The sequence below is a fragment of the Theropithecus gelada genome, chromosome 14 (genome assembly GCF_003255815.1).
Source record: "Theropithecus gelada isolate Dixy chromosome 14, Tgel_1.0, whole genome shotgun sequence".
NCBI lineage: Eukaryota > Metazoa > Chordata > Mammalia > Primates > Cercopithecidae > Theropithecus > Theropithecus gelada.
Genome location: NC_037682.1, coordinates 112,158,154 through 112,179,965, shown reverse-complemented (window position 1 = coordinate 112,179,965; position 21,812 = coordinate 112,158,154). Strand labels below are relative to the sequence as shown.

General features: G+C 49.4%; 1 protein-coding gene and 1 pseudogene across 1 annotated transcript in view; one reads left to right on the top strand and one right to left on the bottom strand.

Moving 5' to 3' along the window:
* GRIK4 (glutamate ionotropic receptor kainate type subunit 4) overlaps positions 1–21,812 on the bottom strand; it is a 427,684-nt gene that overhangs the window by 351,642 nt on the left and 54,230 nt on the right. The gene's annotated exons all lie outside the window — the stretch shown is intronic.
* On the top strand, positions 20,595–20,943 carry LOC112605973 (annotated as a pseudogene).

The following is a 21,812-nucleotide window of genomic DNA, read 5'->3' as shown; positions in this document are numbered from 1 at the left end:
ATTTCAGATTTATGACAAACAGTCTTCAAATACAATACAGACATTTCTTAAAGTAACCATATCATTCACATGTGATATCTGCAACTCTGAGGTATTTCTAATAGAACAGCTCTCCTGCAGATATGGCAAAGTGAATATGCCACGAAGTTCAAAGCCTGTATAGTCAAGCCACGGACTCAAAGTTGCACCATCTTTAAAAAGATTTGGCATTTCTGGGCCGGGCGCAGAGGCTCATACCTGTAATCCCAGCACTTGGGGAGGCCGAGGTGGGCAGACTGCCTGAGGTCAGGAGTTTGAGACCAGTCTGGCAAACACAGTGAAACCCCATCTCTACTAAAAATACCAAAAAAAAAAAAATTAGCCGGGCGTGCTGGCATGTGCCTGTAATCTCAGCTACTCGGGAGGCTGAGGCAGGGGAAATGCTTGAACCAGAGAGGTGGAGGTTGCAGTGAGCCGAGATCACGCCACGGCACGCCAGCCTGGGTGACAGAGTGAGACTCCATCACAAAAAAAAAAAGGTTTAGCATTTTTGGACCACAACAATGCACAACATGTAAAGAAGGTAGGAAACAGTTCCCCCTCCTTGCTATGGTTAAAAGAAAGTTACATGGTAGCTTGAATTTTGCATAAAACCCCATATTATACCTTGGAAAAGTGCAAGGGCAATTTGATGGTGACGGATTGGGGTCCTATACTTTTTTAAATTAATAGAACCCATGAAATTCAAATGGGCATTAATTAAATCAAAAAATATTAAGTACCTACTGATTTAAGAGATTTAAATTTATTAGAGATTCATAATCCATTTCTTCCCACCTTGAAATCAAGGTGTAAAAACCAGCTATTAAGTACATTCCAAACGCCTCCTATGTAGTACAAGCAGAATTTTCTGTCCATTGGCACCAAAGTGAAGTCACATTTCCTCTTGGGAGACACAAATTCCACACCTGAACATAGAGTAAGTTGGGAAGAAATGACCCATTACTACTGTTGTGATTCTGAGATCTAGGATTGCTAGATTACCAGCAGTAAACAAGCAAATTCCCGGCAACAAGTGGTATTCCTTTAATTTCTTAATAAACTTGCTTTCACGCTACTCTGTGGACTTGCCCCAAGTTCTTTCTTGCATGAGGTCCAAGAATCGTCTCTTGGGGTCCAGATCAAGACCCCTTTCTGGCAACAAATGGGAAGCAGAAGGGTGGGAGGAGGATGAGCCCATATCTGGAGGGGACAGGAGACAGGGATCTTTCCTGATCCAAAGGCAGCAAGGGATGCTACCCTTGGGGAACAGGATCCGGGTCAAAGATGGCTCCACAGCAGCCACGCTAGGAAGTCTGGATTGTATTCTAGAGGTACCACAGAGTCACTGAAAGTTTTACGTAAAGGAGTGACATAACCAGAATTTCTTATGGAAAGATCACTCTGACTACAATCTGAAAAGAGTTTTAGAGGGGTTAAGTCTGGAGTCTGGGACATCTATTGGGTGGACACTGAAGAGGTCCTGGAGACAGATAAGGGCGACGTGAGGAAGGTAGAAGTGGTAGAGGAAGAGACGTTTGCATTTGCGAGCATTTTAGGAGGTAGAATTGACAGGACCTGGGGATCAGATGTGGGTCATGGAGAAATGAAAAAGCAAGGATGCCTTCCAGGCTTCCAGACTATGCACCTGCCTAGAGGATGGAGCCACTTCCTGAGACAGGAGCCGACCCCAAGAGGAGAGACTGCAGGACAGGGGGATGACTTCTCCAGGAGATTAGAGGAAGGAAAAGGCAGGAAGCAAGGGATGGTGAGCCCAGGGTGCCAAGAGCACCTGTGCTGTGTGTGTAGTGAGATGAAGAGCACAAAAGCAGGCCTCGGGGATTTTCCCATCAGAGCTCAGATGGTTCCAGGATAAGCTCCAAGTTAACCTTTCCACCTCTGTCCACGGCGCCCCTGATACAGCTGAATCATAGGACAAGCTTGTGCTTTGTAGGCTTTGACCACTGGCCAGACACCGACCTCTACTTTTTTTTTTTTTTGAAATGGAGTTTCACTCTTGTTGCCCAGGCTGGAGTGCAATGGTGCAATCTCAGCTCACTGCAACCTCTGCTTCACGGGTTCAGGTGATTCTCCTGCCTCAGCCTCCCGAGTAGCTGGGATTACAGGCGCCCACCATGATGCCCAGCTAATTTTTTGTATTTTTAGTAGAGACAGGGTTTCACAATGCTGGCCAGACTGGTTTTGAACTCTTGACCTCAGGTGATCAGCCCACCTTGATGTCCCAAAGTGCTGGGATTACAGGCGTGATCAGGTGTGGGATTATCGCTCTCGGCCTGACCCCTGCTCTTGTAAGGTCAAGGGCCACCTTGGATAGAAATGATTTTAAGGCACAGAAAAAACAGTTCTAATCCCTGAAAACGCCAGGCCCTTGCTCACCATGCCACTTTAGAAGGTATCACTGGGCCAGGCTCATGCCTGTAATCCCAGTACTTTGGGAGGCTGAGGCGGGCAGATCACGAGCTCAGGAGATCGAGACTATCCTGGCTAACACAGTGAAACCCCGTCTCCACTAAAAATACAAAAAAGTAGCTGGGCATCGTGGCGGGTGCCTGTAGTCCCAGCTACTGGGGAGGCTGAGGCAGAAGAATGGCATGAACCAGGGAGGTAGAGCTTGCAGTGAGCCGAGATCATGCCACTGTACTCCAGCCTGGGCAACAGAGTGAGACTCTGTCTCCAAAAAAAAAAAAAAAAAAAAGAAGAAGAAGAAGAAGAAGAAATCACTAACAGGTAGCAGAGCATGAGAATAAACAGCATGAACTCTGAGGACAAATTCCAGCTCCACCACCAACCAGCTTGTGATCTTATGCAGGTTACTTAACCTCTCTGTGCTTTGTTTCCCGCATTTGGAAAATGGGGATACTAATCTGTATCTCCAAAGAGGTAGTAACTCTACCTCTCTGTAGAGTTTTAAGAGTTTTAAGTGAGTCAGTATTTGTCAAAGAGCTTAGAAGAGTGCCTGGCACATAGTAAGTGCTATATAACCGTTAAATAAGTAATAAAACATGAGTGGTGTGGTGGCTCACGCCTGTAATCCTAGCACTCTGGGAGGCCAAGGTGGGCTGATCACCTGAGGTCAGGAGCTCGAGACCAGCTTGGCCAATGTGGCAAAATCCCATTTCTACTAAAAATACAAAAATTAGCTAGGTGTGGTGGCAGATGCCTGTAATCCCAGCTACTTGGGATGCTGAGGCAGGGGAATCGCTTGAACCCAGGAGGTGGAGGTTTCAGTGAGCCAATATTGTGCCATTGCTCTCCAGCCTGGATGACAGAGCAAGACTCTCTCTCAATAATAATAATAATAAACATATGCATAAGCTGAGGGTTCAGATGCCATCACACTAGGAATAAGATAACTCAGGGTGGGAGAGGTATGGTTCTGTAGGGAAAGGAGCCCAGGAGACAGAAGGGGCATTCTGTGGTGTGGGCTTTAAGCACCCTGGCACACCCCACTAGGAAAAAATCTGGGCAGAGACAAATGAACATTTAAACCAGCTTCAGCTTCAGATCACTGCAAGAAATAATTATTCTGGGTATGAATCTTCTCTAAGAAGTAATATTTACTTTGGAAACACAGCAACTGTACCCCAAATGGCTCGCCGTTTGTGGAATCTGAGCAGCCTCCACTTTACTAAGGGAAGCAGTCCTTCTTTATGTATCCAGGCGCTCTCTAAAGCACTGAAATTTACAGCGCATTTGTTATGTGGCTCAGCAAAAGGTGTATGAATAAAGAATAACCTGTTCAATCAGCACTGCTCAGCCGGAGAGGCCAGGAAGCCACTCACTCTGCCTGTGAAAGGGATTTGCCAAGTGCCAGGGGAGAAAAAAAACAAGCCTATCCCACCAGGGCACCCTGACATTGGATTTCGACAGGCTCCTGTTCCTGCTTCCACTGTGTCACTTGCTGGTGAAAACAATACAACTCCAACATAAGGACACCTGCTTCCCTCGAGAACACCCGCTCCTTGCCTGTCTGACTTCCTCCCTGCCCCCCACCTGGCGTCTGGCAAAAAGGGGAAAAATATGTGTTCATGGTTCTCTCTCTCTCCCCCTCTCACCTCCTTCCCTCCTCTTCTCTTTCTTCCTACATCTTCTCTTCTATTCTTCACGACTCTTCCCTCCTGCTGGCCATCCAATGCCTACGTCTGGGGAGGCCCATGGCATTGGGGTCCTCAGAGACCTGAAGCAGGTAGAAGCTGGTTTTGCACCAGCTTGTCACTGGGGGGCACTGTGGGAAACTCGCAGACACCTCTGACCATGGCCATGGCCTCCAGTCCATTCTCAGGGACATCAGGACCCAGGTGGAGCCCAGCGCCCACAGAGTAGCACTCTTTCTTTTTTTTTTTTGAGACGGAGTTTCACTCTGTTGCCCAGGCTGGAGTGCAATGGCACCATCTTGGCTCACTGCAACCTCCACCTCCCGGGCCCAAGTGATTCTCCTGCCTCGGCCTCTCGAGTAGCTGGGATTACAGGCACATGCTGCCACACCCAGCTAATTTTTGTATTTTTAGTAGAGACAGGGTTTCACCATGTTGGCCAGGATGGTCTCGATCTCCTGACCTCGTGATCTGCCCACCTTGGCTCCCAAAGTGCTGGGATTACATGTGTGAGCCACCGCACCCGGCCAAGAGTAGCACTCTTGCTAGGGAAGAATCCAAATTGATCCCCAAGGCTCCCAACACAGCCTCCCCCAACACAGCCTCCCCACACTGCTTTTCTTAGGTATCAAGAGAAGCCTTGGGCAAAACTGTGACATAAAATTTGTTCATTCACTCAACTAACGCTTTTGAGCATCTTCCACTGCCAGACATTCGCCTAGGAACTGAAAATGTCACTATTCATCTTTCCCGGATTACGACAGAGTGCCATGGGAGGGCAAAGGAGGGGCACCCATGCTCCCCAGGGGTGGGGGTCAGAAGACGGTTCCCAGGAGAACAGCACATAACCTGAGATGTAAAAGAAGAAGAAAGATATGGCCAACAACATTTAAAGCATCACTATTCATGAAAGTCAAAAGCTAGACATCCAAATGTCCACCAACCATAGAATAAACTGTAGTATATTCATACAATGGAACACTACACAATAATGAAAATGAACAAACTTTAACAACATGGGTGAATCTCACCAACAGAAACGTTGAACGAAGGAAAAGCCAGACACAAAGCGTAGATACGTTGAAGAAGTCCATGCTCACAGAGTTTGAAAAGAGGCAAAATGTATCTATGGAAGTCAGGATAGCGGATGCCTTGGGGGTTACAGTGGCTGGCTGGGGGTCTGAAAGGAGCAAGTAGGAACTGTTTCACAGCCCAGGTGCTGGCTATAAGGGTGTGTTCACTTCCTAAAAATTCAAAGCCATATACTTATGATTTGTGCATTTTGGGGATGATTGATATACTTTTGTGAAAATGTTTACTAAAATAATTTTAAAGGCAAACGAGATAAGCTGGCAACCACAGGGCATGCTTATCCTGAACGCCCTTGGCTCGCTCCTTTGCTCTCTCTCCTGAATCACCTGGTGACCTCATGCCCTTTCCAAACACTCATCACACGCCGTTCACTCTGCAGGCAACAGGAAAGCATCCGATTAATTAATTCGTACTAAATTGTCCATGACTGATAGCGGTTCAACAGTATTACCCCTCCCTGGGGGACTTCCTTTTTAATAAAACATAATTGCTTTAACTCAAAATAGTAACTATCACCAGGCATCCGGAGCAGGAGCAAGGAGAGCTATGGGGTGGGGCTGGGGGCACTCTCCAACACCCCTCGGCTCACTGCATGTCAGGAAGGCCCTGGGTGACGGCAGCATGCAGGACTCAGGGTGCAGCGCAAGGCTTGCCAGGGAATTTGCAACTTCAAAACACAAACAGGACTCTGACCTACACCTCTCAATTTGCATAGCTGACAGTGCACCTTGGGCGGTTGCAGCGTGTTTCCAAGAATTATTCAAACATCTCTCCCCTTCTGAGTGGGGAAGGGGTTGGGTGGGATGTGCTTGGTTCCTAACCCAAGATGATCTCTGAGAAGAGTTCATGGCAGGCAGAGGAGGAACCTGACCCTTTGCAGGGACCTTAACATGAAGCTTCAGCTGGGAATCCTGGGCCACACTCAGCTGCCCTCCTATCTCCTCTGCCTGGAAAATGGAAAGGGGGCAAGAAACAAGCCCCACAGCTGCTCAAGGTCCTCTGGCCTCCCTGGTCTGTCTTCTCTCAGGCTTTGCTCCCCGGCTGCCAAGGCCAAGCTCAACTAAAGTGCAAGGAGGACGTTCGCATCTCGCTTTCCCTGGAGATGATGGATGCTCAGTCTGGCCACCTGCTCAAGCAGGCAAGCAGGTCACATGCTTGGCGACTCCGTGAGCTGGGCAGGAAGATTGGTAGAGAGGAGGGAGAGAAGCCCTGGCAAGGGGAATCGCCCCCTCCTGCCCGTGAGGGTCTCTAGAGAGCTCCCGCAAGGAACCTCCCACTGTCTCCGGACTCCGTTCTCTGTACCTTTTCTGTTCCCAAATCTGCTGTCTCCAGATCACTGGGATTTCCAGACAGAGCAGCAGGTCTCCTGTCTGACAGACTCAACTCTGAGCAGGTCCCTAGAGGAACAGAGTCTCTCTGAAGTCTCTGGGGTAGGCAGGCTGGCAGGCGGGGAGAGTCTTTGGTGTCTGGGAGGGCTCTTTCCAGAAAGGCCAAGGCAAGACCCTGGCAGAAGCTGCAGAACCCTTGCGGGAGGAGAGGACTCTGTGTTATAAGTAGAGGCCTTTGAACCTGGGAAGTGGCGCCACAGGATGGTGGCGGGGTGGTGTCGGGGAAGCTTTGGAATGGGGAAAGCCGGGTTTGAATGCCAGCTCCACCTCCTGTTTGCTGCAGAACTTCAGGCATAGCCCTGGCACTGAGTAGGGTCTCAGTACACGTTAGTTGTCATGTTCAACAACTAACGCTCTAACAAGGCTAGAGTGACAGAGAGAGTGCGTCAGGAAACACAGGGCACCAGAGGCCCCCTCTTGCCATTTATTCGGCGGCTTACAACTCCTCAGGCAGGATGCCAAGCACTTTACATACATTATCGTGCTTAATCTGCACACACACTGGGAGGCAGGTCTAAAGAGCCCCACTTTAGAGATGAGGTTCAGAAAGGTGCAGCCGCTGCTCTAACGTTACATTGCTCAGAAGCGGAAACACCAGGATTTGAACCTACGTTTGGCCACCTCCAAGTTCTGTCCTACTAATCACTGTGCTCTCTCTCCCCAAGAGCCCTTCTCCCACCCCCATGCTCACAGATCTTCAGTTTGCATCAGCTCAGAGGTTTGCAATCGTTTTTCACACATCCCACTGGGAGATGTGCCGCAAGCAGGGTCCTTATCTCAAAAAATCTCCATGCCCAGCCACGCTTCCCTTCTGCCTATGCTTGGTTCTCCTCAGCAAACCCCCACAGTAGCAACAGGGAAATGGAGAAACCCTCCCTTCCCCCACAAGCCTCTCCAGACTCAGGGGCCTTCTAATGCTAACACAGCCCATCCCCTTTCATCTGAGGGGACTGTCCCTTCATTTCCCTTTTTACTTAAAAAAGCCAACTCAGTACACTTTTGATGCTTCAAATTTATCTTTATTAATAAACAATAAAAGTTAAAGGCTTCTCTGGTCCCTAATTGAACACCATCAATAGCAGATGTGGCAGCCTAGCTTCAGACACAGAGCAACGTCCTGACAACATCTAAGTCAAAGGCTTTCAAAGCAGGTGCATGTGATCACACACACGTGCTCACATGAACAGAACAAGGCCTGGGCAGCGATTAAGAGGGGCCAGCATCTGCAGGGAGTCCTCTTTATCCCAGGAAACGGCTCTCTCCGCTCCCCATAGAGAAGGCCTGAGAGTCCTACGAGGCCTGGCCCTGCACTCACTGTGTCTCAGATTTACGGGGCTCTGAAAGCCTGATATGGCCATTTCAGTACTTTAAACATGCCCATAATGATAATTACCATGCTGATGGCACTTCATCTTAAATGAAGCTCCAGGCCAAGAAGACTCTGAACTCAATGTTACTGAACATATAATGTTCTTGGTTGACTCTACTCTTCTGCGTGGCGCTGGTGGCCCTGTGGGCAGCTGCCACTCAAGGCAAAGGGCACTGAACTTAGGGTCAGATGACCAAGGTGCCATCATCTGTGCACCTGGGTGAATCACGTGCCTTCTAAGTTTCCTCATCTGTTAAATGGGTGGTGATATAACCAGCCCACCTCGTGGCTTATTTGTGAGGGCCAAAGGAAACGATCTGTGAACTCCAAGATGGGTTAAGACGTGAGCTAGTAACAAGGTCATAGTGTCAATGGCCCCACGCTGGGTGTTCTCTGCAGCAGAGAAACACACTCCAGTCTCCCCAGCGCGGGAGAAAGACTTGTCCACTGAGAGCACACAGAAGCCTCTTGGGGATGCTGGTGGTCGTGCAAGGGGTTGCAGGAGATTCCCGGGATCAGGAACCCTCAGTTCTGGGGGTGCCCTTCCACCCATCCCCAGGACACGCTGTGAGTCGAGTCCTATTCCCGGAAGAGCAAAGTTTTTGGCCAGATAAACGGAGCAGCAAGAGCAGGAAGAAGGTGGCTGAGACCAACGGGGACAAGTGTTAGACTTCTGTTTCTCACACCTGGAGCTAGCCTGCAAACAGGAAGCACAGTGAGGCCCTCGGAGGTGAGCATGGAGCTCTAAGCGCCTCCAGGGTTCTCAGAGGGCACGGTCCAGCCCGACGATACAGGACAAGGAGAAGAAAGAGAGGAGGAGAAGGGGACACGGAGCATGGAAGCAGAACCCCACCATGAGCTACGTTCTTTACTCATTATCTCTATTCAGCCTTATAAAGCTATAAGGTGGGTGTTGTAGGTCAAGGTGGCTTATAAACCATAGAAATTTATTTCTCACAGTTCTGGAGGCTGGAGGTCTGAGATCAAGGTGTGACATGGTCAGGTTCTGGTGAAGGCTCTCTTCCAGGTTGCAGAGGGCCGGCTTCTTGTATCTTCACATGGTGGAAAGAGAGAGCAAGCTCTCTGGGGTCTCTCATATAAGGGCACACATCCCATTCATGAGGCCTCCACGCCTATGACCTCCCAAAGGCTCACTTCCTAATACCATCACACTGGGGAATAGGATTCAACACACGAATTTCAGGGGGACACAAACATTCAGTCCACAGCAGTGGGTACTGCCATTCATTTCCAGATGAGGAAGCTTGGAGGGGGTAAGGAACTTGCCCCTGACTGCTGCTCAACAGTATATAATCATGCTGGACTTCGAACCTGGGATCACCTGACTCCAAGTTGGTGTTCTCATCCCCACCCCTACCAAGCTCCAAGGCTGGGGGTCTGTGGGGCAGATGGAACCCGTGTGCCTCCTACAAGCCCAGTGGTGTCGTAGGAGCTCTGGGGTAAACAGCAATTTGAGACAAGACCTTTGTCCTCAAAGGGCTTTCAGCATAATTGGAGAGACAAGCCCATGAGGCAGTCCTAATAATCAGTCCTAAATGATGAGAAAATTAGGAGTTCAAGGCAAGAATCATCTTTAAAATCCTTTCATGAAATCAGCTGGGAAGATTCTCCTGACCTCATTGCCCCCAAAGGCCTCTGTCCCCTCTCACTCCTGTCTGATGAGACATTTGTGCTGCCTACTCTCCTGGAGGCAGGGAGGCGGCCGCTGCTGAGCTTACCAGGCTTGTCACTCTCTCCTTGGACCCTAAGAGGCTCCCATCGACTCGGAGGCCTGGTCCTGGGTGACACATCCGCCTACAGTGGGCATCGATGCTTTAGTAGCATCACATCCTGGCTACTCAAAGTGTGGCCCATGGTCAACAGCATCCATATCCCCAGGGAGCTCATGAGAAATGTAGAAACTCAAGTCCCACCTCAGACCCTAGAGTCAGCATCTGCCTTCTGACAAGTTACTCAAGTAATAAAAGCTTGAGAAGCACTCGGAAATCCCCAATGAGCCGCACAGCCAACACTGTCAGAACTAGAAGAGACAATGAAATGACGACAATGATCATTACAATGAAAGAAACAAAACAGCAGACCTGTACTGAGTGCTGTGTAGGAGCCAGACACCGTGCTAAGTGCTATGTGTGCATCTCTGTTCATTCTCACAATATCCCTGAAAGGCGGGCACTAGGATTACTCCCATCCTCATATGACAGAACTGAGGCTGAGAGACATGACCCAGCTTGTAAATGACAGAGATGGAATGAGACCCAGGACCACCAATGCTGTGCAGCCCACACACATTCTTAACTGCCTGGCTGGAGTGCTTCTCCAAGAACCCAGAGATCACCCAGGTGCACTTTCTCATTTTACAGAAGAAAAAATAGATCCAGCAAGAGAGGGGTCTTGCCCAAGGACTGTAGAAACCCAGACTCTAGAACCCAGTCAGGACTCTAGAACCCTGATTAGCGAACTTTCCAACACATCACGCTGTCCGACATCAGCAGCCAATGGTGTTGCACGAAAGGGACAAAAACGTAGAGTTTTGAAGTAGACTACGCTAATTTTAAATCATTTGCTCATTTGTGCTCAAAACAACATGGATTTATGGACTGTCACAGAAGCCCTCTCCCAAGAGAGTTCCCCCTTACCTGGCTCCTGAGACGGCGTCCAGCCACCCAGAGCTCGGCCCAACACCCTTAGAAGAGGAGGCAGGTGTCTGCTTTTCTTTGCATTTCACCTTTTCCTGGCAGAGCAGGAACGGCTGGAGATGGCTGCTGCTAAGAACCATCAGCAGAACCGTTGACAGTGCAGAGCCCAGGCTGCCTCCTCTTCCCAGTGGGTGCCAGGAGCACGTGCAACCCAAAGAGATTCTTATTCACTGCTCTTCTTCAAGCACGTTTCTATCTGCCTTCAGAAACACACCACAAATAGTCAGGCAGTCTTTTGTCTGAGTTAAACAGCAGGTCACAGGAGGCCTGGTTTGTCTACTCCCAAGGGGCTTAGCTCTGGCACTGGGCCATGGGACCTTCGGCTTGCCCCAGAGGCTGACAGGTAAGAGGGAGCTCAGGGTCCCCATACAGGGCAAGGCAGAGGATGACTCTGTAGCCTGCAGCTGGGCTGGGCTAGGCACGAAGAGAGGAAACCCTCCCAGCCACTTCACTTGCAGAAGGAGCTCAGAAGGGCTCCTAGACCCCATCTCCTGCCTGGTGCCCACGGTGCCCCTCTCTCCCCCACACAGAAATGCCAGGTGTCTTTTGGTGCTGGGTATCCTGCACCCAAGCTTTGCCAGCCCACCTGCCAGTGCAATGAAACTGGATGAGCACTAGGACAGCTGGGACAGGCCCCATCAGCAGAGAGGCCCCCGCCTTGGTGCAGACAAAATGTCAGATTCCCTAGGGGGTGGGCAGATGCCTCTGAGGGCATCACAGCCCCCTCTCCTAGCAAAAGGCCAACTCCCCAACCGCCCAGCTGGGGAGCCACTGGAAGGAAAAGGTGGCTGAAGCTGTCAATACAAACAACAGCGGGCCTGGCAGGGAAACGTTCTGCCTAGGAGGACAATTGGAAAAGAGCAGGAGGGAAGTTGGGTTCAATTCACACCTGCTGGAGGGGCTCTAGCTTCCTCTGCTTAGGGATAGGGGATTGGTCAGAAGCCTAAGCACACAGCCAGGTGCACATGTGGCCCAGAGGAGAGATTCAGGTGCCCTCTCATCAGAGCAGGGTCAAGGCAGGGAGGGCAGGAGGACACAGTAGCAGCAACTGGAAGGCAGAAGTCGGGCAGTCGCACCAGCATGGCAGGAACGACAGTAGCTAATGCGTGTTGAAAGCGTGTGTGCTCAGAACAACCCTGGCCCTAGGTAGTTCACATTTTATTTCATTTAATCCTCAAACAACCGTAGGAGATAGATACTGTTATTAACCTCATTTTTCAAATGAAGAAACTGAAGCTCACATAGGAAGGTGAATTGTCAAGGCCACATGGATATTTCATGGTATAGACAGGATTCAAACTCAGATCATCAACCACTGCCCTACACCAGTTTTGTTCTCAATTATGCTTCCCTCCACCTTCCCCACCTCTCCAACTTCTTCCCATCCTTCAAGGCCCAGCTCTGAGCCACCTCCTCCACAATGCCCTCCGTGGCTACACCAGGCTTCCCAAAGCTCCCCCAGGTCTGAATGGCTATGCCGCTCCATCAGCGGCTGCATGCCTCCTCCTGCTGCCTTGCTCAGTGGTGATTTCATCTCCCTGACTAGACTGCGAGTTCCTAGGAGGGCAGCAGACACATTCTCCACTCTTGAGTGTCCTAGTACAGCATAAGGCAAGTACTGCTTGCTTAATAAATATTTTAAAAAGGAAGGAAGGGAGGGAGGGAAGAAGGATGGATCTTTCCCTGAAACCCTCTTTACTTCACATTTATTTTTCATGGTATAAGAAAAAACAAGAGAACTGAGCATGAGGTTTCTTACCCTTGCTGGAGAAGTCCCTCCGCCCCACAGCTGAAACCACGGCCACGACCTCTGGACTCACCTGGGTCCCAAGAAATTGCCTTCCTCAGGCCCCTAGAAGCTGATGTCCCTTCTGCTCCTCCACCCATCACTGAAACATGCCAGGACCCCAGGGAGGCACTGCTAACCCTTGTGTCATCATGACCATCAACCTTTCCATGGCCCTCCCTCTCTGCACAAGGCACACTTTGTCAGGAGGGCCCTCAGGAGCACAGCTCCTGGCTTCAGGGAATCTACAATCTCCAAGGTGTGTTTTTACCCAGAGGGGTGTTTGGTGGTCAGGGAGGCCCAGGGAACACAAATAAGCATGTCAAGAGTCACATCCTTGTTTCAGCCAAGGAAAAGGGCAGCTAAAAGGTAAGGAGTAGTGCTGGGGAAGGCTGGGGGCTCCTGGGGCCATGGCTAAAGATACATTTCTGGGGAAAAATTGATGATTCCTCTAAGCACAGAAGAAAATAGCACTCCAATCTGTGGCCTGGGCCAGAGATGTCAGATGAAGGGCCAGGTGACAGGGACAGAGTGACTCAGTTTCCTCTACCTCACAGCTCACCAAGCCTCTGAGTTTCTCACCATGTTTGAGCCATCTGGATAACAACCCTCCTGGGAGCACACCCTCTGCCACCAGCGGAGCATTAGCACCCTGCCACAGGCTGCCTCCTCTCCCTGGAGGCTGACACTGATACAGCCCTTTGTGCCTTTCAAAGCACTTCACATATATTACCTCTCACCATGTTGCAGAGCTCCAGCAGGGCTGCACCGGCGCCCCAAGCCACAAGCTCATCCTGCCCTTAGACCCTTCAGGGAGTGGGCAGCAGCCATGTTGACAGTTTCACCCCAGCAAGGCCTGCCTCCTGGGCCCCAGGAAACCACTGTCTTCAGGAACTGCCAGGCTTATTCCACCTCCCAGCCTGGTGTGCTCTGGGAGGCACAGGGTTGAGCAGGAAATATCAAGGGGGAGGGAGAGGAAATATCAGAACTGGAAGGAACTAGCACAGTCCCACCTGCCACGTGCAGAGAGGCACATGGAGACTCTGGGGAGGCGAAGTGCCCACATTCACAGGGCCAGTGCAAAGCAGGGCTGGGACCAGAACCCAGGTTTCCACTCCTAGCCTGGTGCTCTCCTTGCACCACACTGTGTGGCTTCTCCTTTGGGGAAGACCAGGAAATTTCAGGTTCCCATCTAAAATCAGTTTTGTAAGTAAATGGTGAGATTTATAATTTCTTGTGAATGAAGGAAGAACGGGATTAACTTGGGCTCCATAATGTTTATCATCAACCAACATTAATGAAAGTCCTACTTTGTGCTGAGCCCTGGGAACCCAACAGTAGATAAAGTGGGCTGGTGACACAGAGGGACACGGAGCTGTGCAACCCCAGACACACAGCCCAGGACTCTCAAGAACAAATCAGCACAAACAGGGCCAGGCCTGCCTGCCACATGGCCTCTGCCCAGCGCCTTGGGCAGTGGAGGAGCCCCTTGGGCCTCCGTGGAGTCAGCTGGCACATAAGGAACCAGTGTGCTGACCATCAGTGTTCACCAAAACTAGGGCTGGCTTTCTGTCAATCACATCAGCCATGTTTCTTCAGGGCAGATCACAAGGCAAACGTTTGCATCTGTTTGCCCTACAAAGCCCTTGATATGTGAGTCTGTCATCCTCCTGATGAGCCCTGATCAAGGGAGAAAGCACTAGAAGTCCAGCAAGAGTTTTCCAGACATTGTGTGTCCAGAGCGATGAGAGCACAGCAGCTGTGGAGTCCTTGAGACTGGATCCAAATGGGGCGTTCAGGCAGAGGGACAGAGGGAATGAGCTCTGGGATGCCTAGGAGCCTACTGTTCCCGGGGAAAGCCCCAGTCAAGGTGAGCTTGACACTGAGTGCACCCTGGAAGCAGTGTCGGTGTGCCAGGAGACCAAACATAAGGCCAAAAGATCCTGGGTCCTAGAACCACCCTGTGCGGCTTTGAGACAGCACAACCTCTTGAAGAGTTCACCTCCCCACTCACATAAGACATGCCACTCTCTCGTCTAAGGGTAGGAGAGCGCATCAGTTTCCCTCCAATAAAGTGTGTCAAGCCAGTTAAAGCAGGTAAAATGATTCCAAGTTCTTCCTGAGGTCGCATCTAAGTCATTTTAACCCATTTTCCCCTTCCCTAGCCTTCATTCTATTCCCTTGGTGGCAGAGACTTGGGTCATCAGTCACCAGCACACAGGAAAGGGGCAGGGCCCATTGAAATACATGCACGTAATATTTTTATGTGACTCCCCAAATCAATGAATCCTTTTTTTAAAGCATCTTTTGTTGGGGTGGGGGGACACTTTGAATCTGAAATTATTAAAGTCTTCCATCAAATTATCCTGGAGATCTCTTTCCATGAAAAGCCTTTAATTTCATCCTCCTTGATGTAATCCTACCCCAGCAGAGGAAGCTGGCCTTTTATATTTCTTCAAATATTGGTCAGGTCCCTTATCAGAAGTAGAATCTGAATAGAAGAGGGACTGGGAAGCCTCCATGCATCAGAGCCTGGGGTGGGGCAGGGGTGGCCATCACTGACACCTCCCCACACTGCATCTGCCCCTGTCTCTATCCTCGATGAGTCCTTCCTCTAACACATCACTGCCACCTGGAAGTTCTGGTTCACCCAGCCAGCTGCCTACCCTCCCCCCAAAACACATGCAGTTTCCACCACACCTTGGCACTCTGTTTGGAGCCGGGGGTAAGACAGGAAGAGCACACAAGCCAGCTATGACTTCTTCCCACCGAAACCCAGACCAAACTGTTTCCTCCACTGGAAAAATGAGCTATGCCCACTGAAAGGAAGAGACAGAAAGATCGAGAGAAAGAGCCACGGAAGAGCTGACTAATCAGCATCTCAGATGTGAGAAGAGGCAACAACACTTGGAATCCTGAAACCAAAATGAAGTTCAGGAGGGCCTGTGAGTAAGTGACCAGCTGCTGCCTCACATCATGGCCCTTCTCCCTCCGCCTCTCCAGAGTCTGCTGTCCCTCCCTTCTGCTTCTGTGTCCCCTCTCTGGCCAGGTGCTCATGTGCCATTCCCTCCCCACTGCCTTTGCTCTGACCTCCCTCTTTTCCTCCTTTCCCTCTTTCCTGACTGCCTTGACCAACCACGATATGAAACTTAAGTCACTCTGTCACCCAGGCTGGAGTGCAGTGGTGTGATACCGGCTCACTGCAACCTCCGCCTCCCGGTTCAAGAGATTCTCCCGCCTCAGCCTCCCAAGTAGCTGGGACTACAGGTGCGTGCCACCACAACCAGCTAATTTTTGTATTTTTAGTAGAGATGGGGTTTTACCATGTTGGCCTCTAACTCCTGGCCTCATGTGATCCACTTACCTCAACCTCCCAAAGTGCTCGAATTACAGGCATGAGCCACCGCCACCGGCCTTAAGTCTTATTTTTATGTTTATTTAAAATGAGGTCGCAAGACTGCCAGTCTGTAATTTTCATACCAGGTGCGTTTCATCTTCTCTAGGTCTCTCTTAAATCTCTTAAATCTGTACCCCATCCCCCCCCCCCAAGATAACCAAATACATGAAGGTGTCTTTATTTCTGTGTAGCTTTCTACGCTTTCTTTCCTGGAGCAGCAGGCAGGGAGAGAAGCTGAAGGGCAGGAGGTGAGGTGGGAGCTGTTTCACAGCCCTGGAAGGAAGAAACGAGGCTCTAAGGTAATGGAGAAGGAGGAAGAACAAGGTTGAGAGCAATTCCCAAGGTGCTCCAGAGAATGCCCAGACTCCACGGCAGGGTATGAGATGAAGTGTCTTGTCTTGCAATCGTGTCTTGCAGAGGACTTCACCCAGTCCACTTTCTTCCCTCGGTGCCAGCTGACTCTGGGCAGGTGCTGAGAGAGCAAGGGGTGGCCAGCAAGGAGGGGCAAGCAGGACAGCCTTCTAGGAGCACCTGCGTCTACTCAGGGTGCAGAGTGGCTATGGGACAAGGAGGAGGCCAACGGGGATGGGATAGCCACCAAAGACAAACTCAGCTACAGCCTAGCTTGGGGCCAGGACCTCTACATCTGGTTACAGGGAGGGGGCACCAATGGAGGCCCCAACACTACTCAGATATTTCTGCCCCACTGGGCCCCATAGGGAAGGTCCAGAAAGGCCTAGACAGCCCACTCTTGGGCTCTCCATTGGGGTGGCCCCTGCCAAACCCCAAGGGGGCCTCAAGAGCCCTTGGTGAGAGGTTGTAGGAGTGTGATGAGATGTTTGGATTTCAACATAATTATTGCTGTAACAATTTAATCACTTAAAAACACTATCTTGTGTTGTTCTAATGAAGAGAGAGGCTCTTTTCCATATTGTTTGCGCCATCTGTGAGCAATTTTCACATTAGCCTCTTAGAATGGCAAAATGAAGGCCAGGCAGTGATGGAGAGGCGCAGGGCGGAAAGGGGAGGAGGAAAAGGGAGAGGGAGGAGGAAGGGGAAAGAGAAGGAGGAAGGGGGAGGGCCTAGAAGAGAAGCAGCGTGCCACAGAGGGCAGCAGGGGCTCTGAGGGTCCCTGGATTGGGTGCAGGCTGCATGGTGCAGGTCTTCTGTATGCAGACCCCATCCTGTAGCCATGGAGGAGCCGGTGGATGAACACTTGACCCTGCCTTTGAGGGTACCCCACTTTCTGATGGGAAGGAATTTCCTAAATTTATGAAGAAAGTAAAGAAAGGCAAAATAGCCCAGGACAGTGATTTTTCAAACTATGGGTCATAACCCATAAGTAGGTCCATGAAACCAATTTAGGAGATTGTAATCAGTGTTTTTCTTTAACGAAACAGAAGAGAATGGAAAATAACAGAAATGTCATTTCCTACTGAAAGAAATCAGAGTGACTTGGAGGAATTCCTGGTTGGGGGGCAGGAATACACAAGCCTGTGACATCTTGTGTCAGAGAGCATGGGCTTGTTCACGGACTGATGGGGTCACGTCTGAAGAGTACAGGAGGCTGGGTGCAGTGGCTCACACCTGTAATCCCAGTGCTTTGGGAGGCCAAGGCGGGAGGATCACTTGAGCCCAGGAGGCCAAGACTAGCCTGGCCAACATAACAAGACCCCCATACTCTACAAAAAAATAAAAATAAAAAATTAGCTGGGCGTAGCCCCAGCTACTCAGAGGCTGAGCAGGGAGGATCACCTGAGCCCAGGAGGATGAGGGTGCAGTGAGTCATGATCACACCACTGCACTCCAGCCTGGGCAACAGAGCAAAACCCTGTCTGAAAAATAATACAAAATTTAAAAGAGTACAGGGGCTGGCTCCAAGGGGTTCCTACAGGCCAAAGATGGGACAATTTGAGATGCAAAAAGAATAGTTAGGAGAACTGACTGAGATACACTTAATCTGTAAAAAATTCACAAGACCATAACTATAGTGGGTTAAAAGGCGACCCCTATGACCTAACTCTCAGAACCTCTGGATGTTACCTTGCATGGCAAAAGATGTGATTAAGTCAAAGGATCTTGAGGGGAGGAGCACACTTGGTTATCAGGGGGACCCCAGGTGCACCACATGTATCCGTATGACAGACACACAGAGAAGAGGAAGGGGCAGCATGACCACAGAGGCAGAGACTGCAGCAAAGACCAGCCAAAGCCACCAGATGCTGGAAGAGGCACAGAACGCGTTCTCTCTAGAGCCTTTGGAGGGAGCAGAGCCCTGCTGATAACTTGATTGCAGACTTCTGGCCTCCAGAATTGTGAAAGAATAAATGTCTGCTGTTTTAAGCCACCGGGCTTCTGGTCATTTGTTACCACAGCCACAGGAAACTAATACAATAATGACACTCCCAAAAGAGAAAGCCAAAAGCAAGGAAAATAAGAACTATCAGGGCATGGAGTACAAAGTATTTCCATCGGATATGCATATATCTGTGGACAGTCAGGGTTAGGCTTGGAAAAGTATTTCTTGCTGTGAGTCTTGCTCAAAAAAATGAGAAAAGTCTGCCCAATGGTTCAAGGCATGGCTTTGAAGTCAAACTACCCAGATAAGTGTCTCACTTCTGCCCCCTAAAGGCAATGTGACCTAGGACAAGTCACTTACCCTCTCTAAGCCTCCAGTCTTTGTCTGAAAAATGGGGGTAGTAATAGTACCTAGTTCATGAGGCTGTTGTGAAGATTAAATGTACCACATCCCAGTGTTGGTGGTGGTTGCACATTTGTCAGTTAAAAATAATAATAAGGCCGGGTGTGGTGCCTCACACCTGTAATCCCAACACTTTGGGAGGCCGAGGTGGATGGATCACCTGAGGTCAAGAGTTTGAGACCAGCCTGGCCAACATGGAAAAACCCTGTCTCTACTAAAAATACAAAAATTAACTAGGTGTGGTGGCGGGGGCCTGTAGTCACAGCCACTCAGGAGGCTGAGGCAGGAGAATCGCTTGAACCCAGGAGGTGGAGGTTGCAATGAGCTGAGATTGCACCACTGCACTTCAGCTTGGGCGACAGTGTAAGACTCGGTCTCAAAAAACAAAAATTAAAATAATAATAATCATAAATGACATGCATAAAGACAAGCACAAGCTATACCCCATACCCATGTTAATCATTACAAAGACCCCCTTGTCCTGTCGCTGCAGCTGAGAAGTCTCTAGGGATGACCCCATGTCAAAACTAACTAAAATCATGCAATCAAGTGCCTTCACTTTAGAGAGGAAGAAAATAAGGCCCAAAGAAGGATGACTTGGCAAATTTACATAGTTATTACATGCCTGAGATAAGACAGACTCCACCTTGGAACTCCCAGTCTAAGGCAAAAGCACGTTAACCCAACTCCCATAGTCTTACATCTGCCCATGAGGATGCCAGGACTACCACTCTTTCTGGCTCCTGATGGCCCAGACCCTCCCTCACCTCACTGCCAGGGCTCTGGGGAAGTCTTCTTTGTGCCCACTTCACAGAAAATTCCTTAGCTACAATGCCCATTGATGAGCTGGGAGGGGGTTTCTGTTACAATGAGTTTTCCTGCACTAAACAAGCTTACACTATCCTATTATTACCTGTTCAAATGATTTAGATATTTCTCCCTAACAGCTCCAAAGTGCCTGATTCCCTCATCCTCTCTAGCAGGGGGGCTTGCCGGTCTCCAAACACTCAGCTGATTGGAGAAAATGGACCGTGTGAAAGGCTTAACTAAGGAGAAGGTTGTCAAGATCATCCACTGACCCTGCAGACTCACCATGCCCACCCCAAGTGGCCTTCCTGACCTTACCCAAGACTCAGGATGAACGTGTTCCTTTCTTTCTTCACAGAGGCTTTGAGCTTGGGGTTTGTGTGTGACAAGCTGTGACCAGGGTACATGAGTCTTTGTTCTCAGCATTGAACCACCCATCCCCAAAGATTAAATAATGGCTGAGCATATAGGTTTTGGAGTCAGGCTGACTTGGGTTAGAATTAGGGCGTTTCCACTTTGTTGCTGCATGATTGTGGGCAAGTAACTTAACTGCTCTCTGAGCCTCATCAGTAAGAGGCGGGTAATGATATCTACTGCACTGGATGGTTGTAAGGATTGAATGAGATCATATTGCAAAGGGCTGAGCACAATGCCCGGCACACCATGCATGCCTAATAAATAGTGTCTGGTAGTCATCGAGGAAATAATAGTGGTGGCGGGGGTGGTAGCAGTACTAGTAATAATACTACAATACCTGATGTGATTGGAGCTAAATACTAATAAATGTTTATTTAAAAAATTAAACCAGAACTTTTCCACAAGGCTATGAAAAGCTGCATTAAAAGCTTTCCCGGGCCAGATGTAGTGGTTCATGCCTGTAATCCCAGCTTTTTGGGAGGCCAAAGCAGGAGGATCCCTTGAGCCCAGGAGTTTGAGACCAGCCTGGACAACATAAGGAGACCCCATCTGTATTAGTCTGTGCTCGTATTGCTAGAAAGAAATACCTGAGGACAGGGAGGCAGCTGAGGGTGGGGGAGTGGCCCTGGAACAGGGGCTGTGGCCATACACGGGGACTGGGCTATGGTAGCTACAGAGTGGTACATGGGGACTGGGCTGTGGTGGCTCCTCGAGCTGGGGCAGAAAAAGAACTCTGAGAAACTACTAAAGTTCCTGAGGAAGCAAAGTAGAATTTCGTAAGAACAAAATGGATGGCAAGGAGAAAACCTATGGTGGCTATGAAGGTCCTGATGCCATGTATGTCAAATCGGTATCATCTGATGGCCATGAATTTATTGTAAAAAGAGAGTATGCATTAACATCAGGCATGATAAAGCCATGTTGAGTGGCCCAGGTCAATTTTGCTGAGAACAAAACCAATGAGGTCAGTATTAGAGAGGTACCTTCATATGTGCTATCAAAAGTATGCATGTTATTTTACATACAAGGTTCGCTACACTAACAGCTCCACCAAGATTCCCAAACTCCCAATTGCACCTGAAACTGCACTAGAACTGCTGGTGGCTGCGAACTTCCTAGATTGTCAAATAAAATAAATTATAATACACTGTTAACTCTTTTCAGTTTTTGTTTTTTTTTTTTTTTAAGAAATACCAGAGACTGGGTAATTTATGATGAAAAGAGATTTAATTAGCTCACAGTTCTGCAGGCTGTACAGGAAGCACAGTAGCATCTGCTTCTGGGGAGGCCTCAGGAAACTTACAATCATGGCCAAAGGCAAAGGAGGAGCAAGCACTTCACATGGCCATAGCAAGAGGAAGAGTAGGGGAGGTGCCACTCACTTTTAAACAACCAGATCTCATGGGAACTCACTCACTGTCATAAGAACGGCACCAAGAGGTAAATCCGCCTCCACAATCCAATCACCTCCCACCAGGACCCCCCTCCAACAATGGGTATTACAATTCCACTTGAGATTTGGGCAGACACACAGCTTCAAACCATATCATTTCACCCCTGACCCCTCTTCAATCTCATGTCCTTCTTATATTGGAAAATATAACCATGCCTTCCAAACAGTCCCCCAAAGTCTTAACTCATTCCAGTATTAACTCAAAAGTCCAAAGTCTCATTTGAGACAAAGGAAGTCTCTTCTCCCTATGAGCCTGTAAAATCAAAAACAACTTAGTTACTTCCAAGATGCAATGGGGGTACAGGCATTGCGTGAAAACTCTCATTCCAAAAGGGAGAAATAAGCCAAAAGAAAGAGACCATAGCCCCCATTCAAGTACGAAACCCAGCAGGACAGTCATTAAATCTTAAATCTCCAAAATAATCTCCTTCAACTCCATTTCTCACATCCAGGACATACTAGTGCAAAGGGTGGGCTCCCAAGGCCTTAAGCAGCTCTGCTCTTGTGGCTCTGTAGGGTTCAGTCCCCACAGTGGATTTCAAGGGCTGGAGT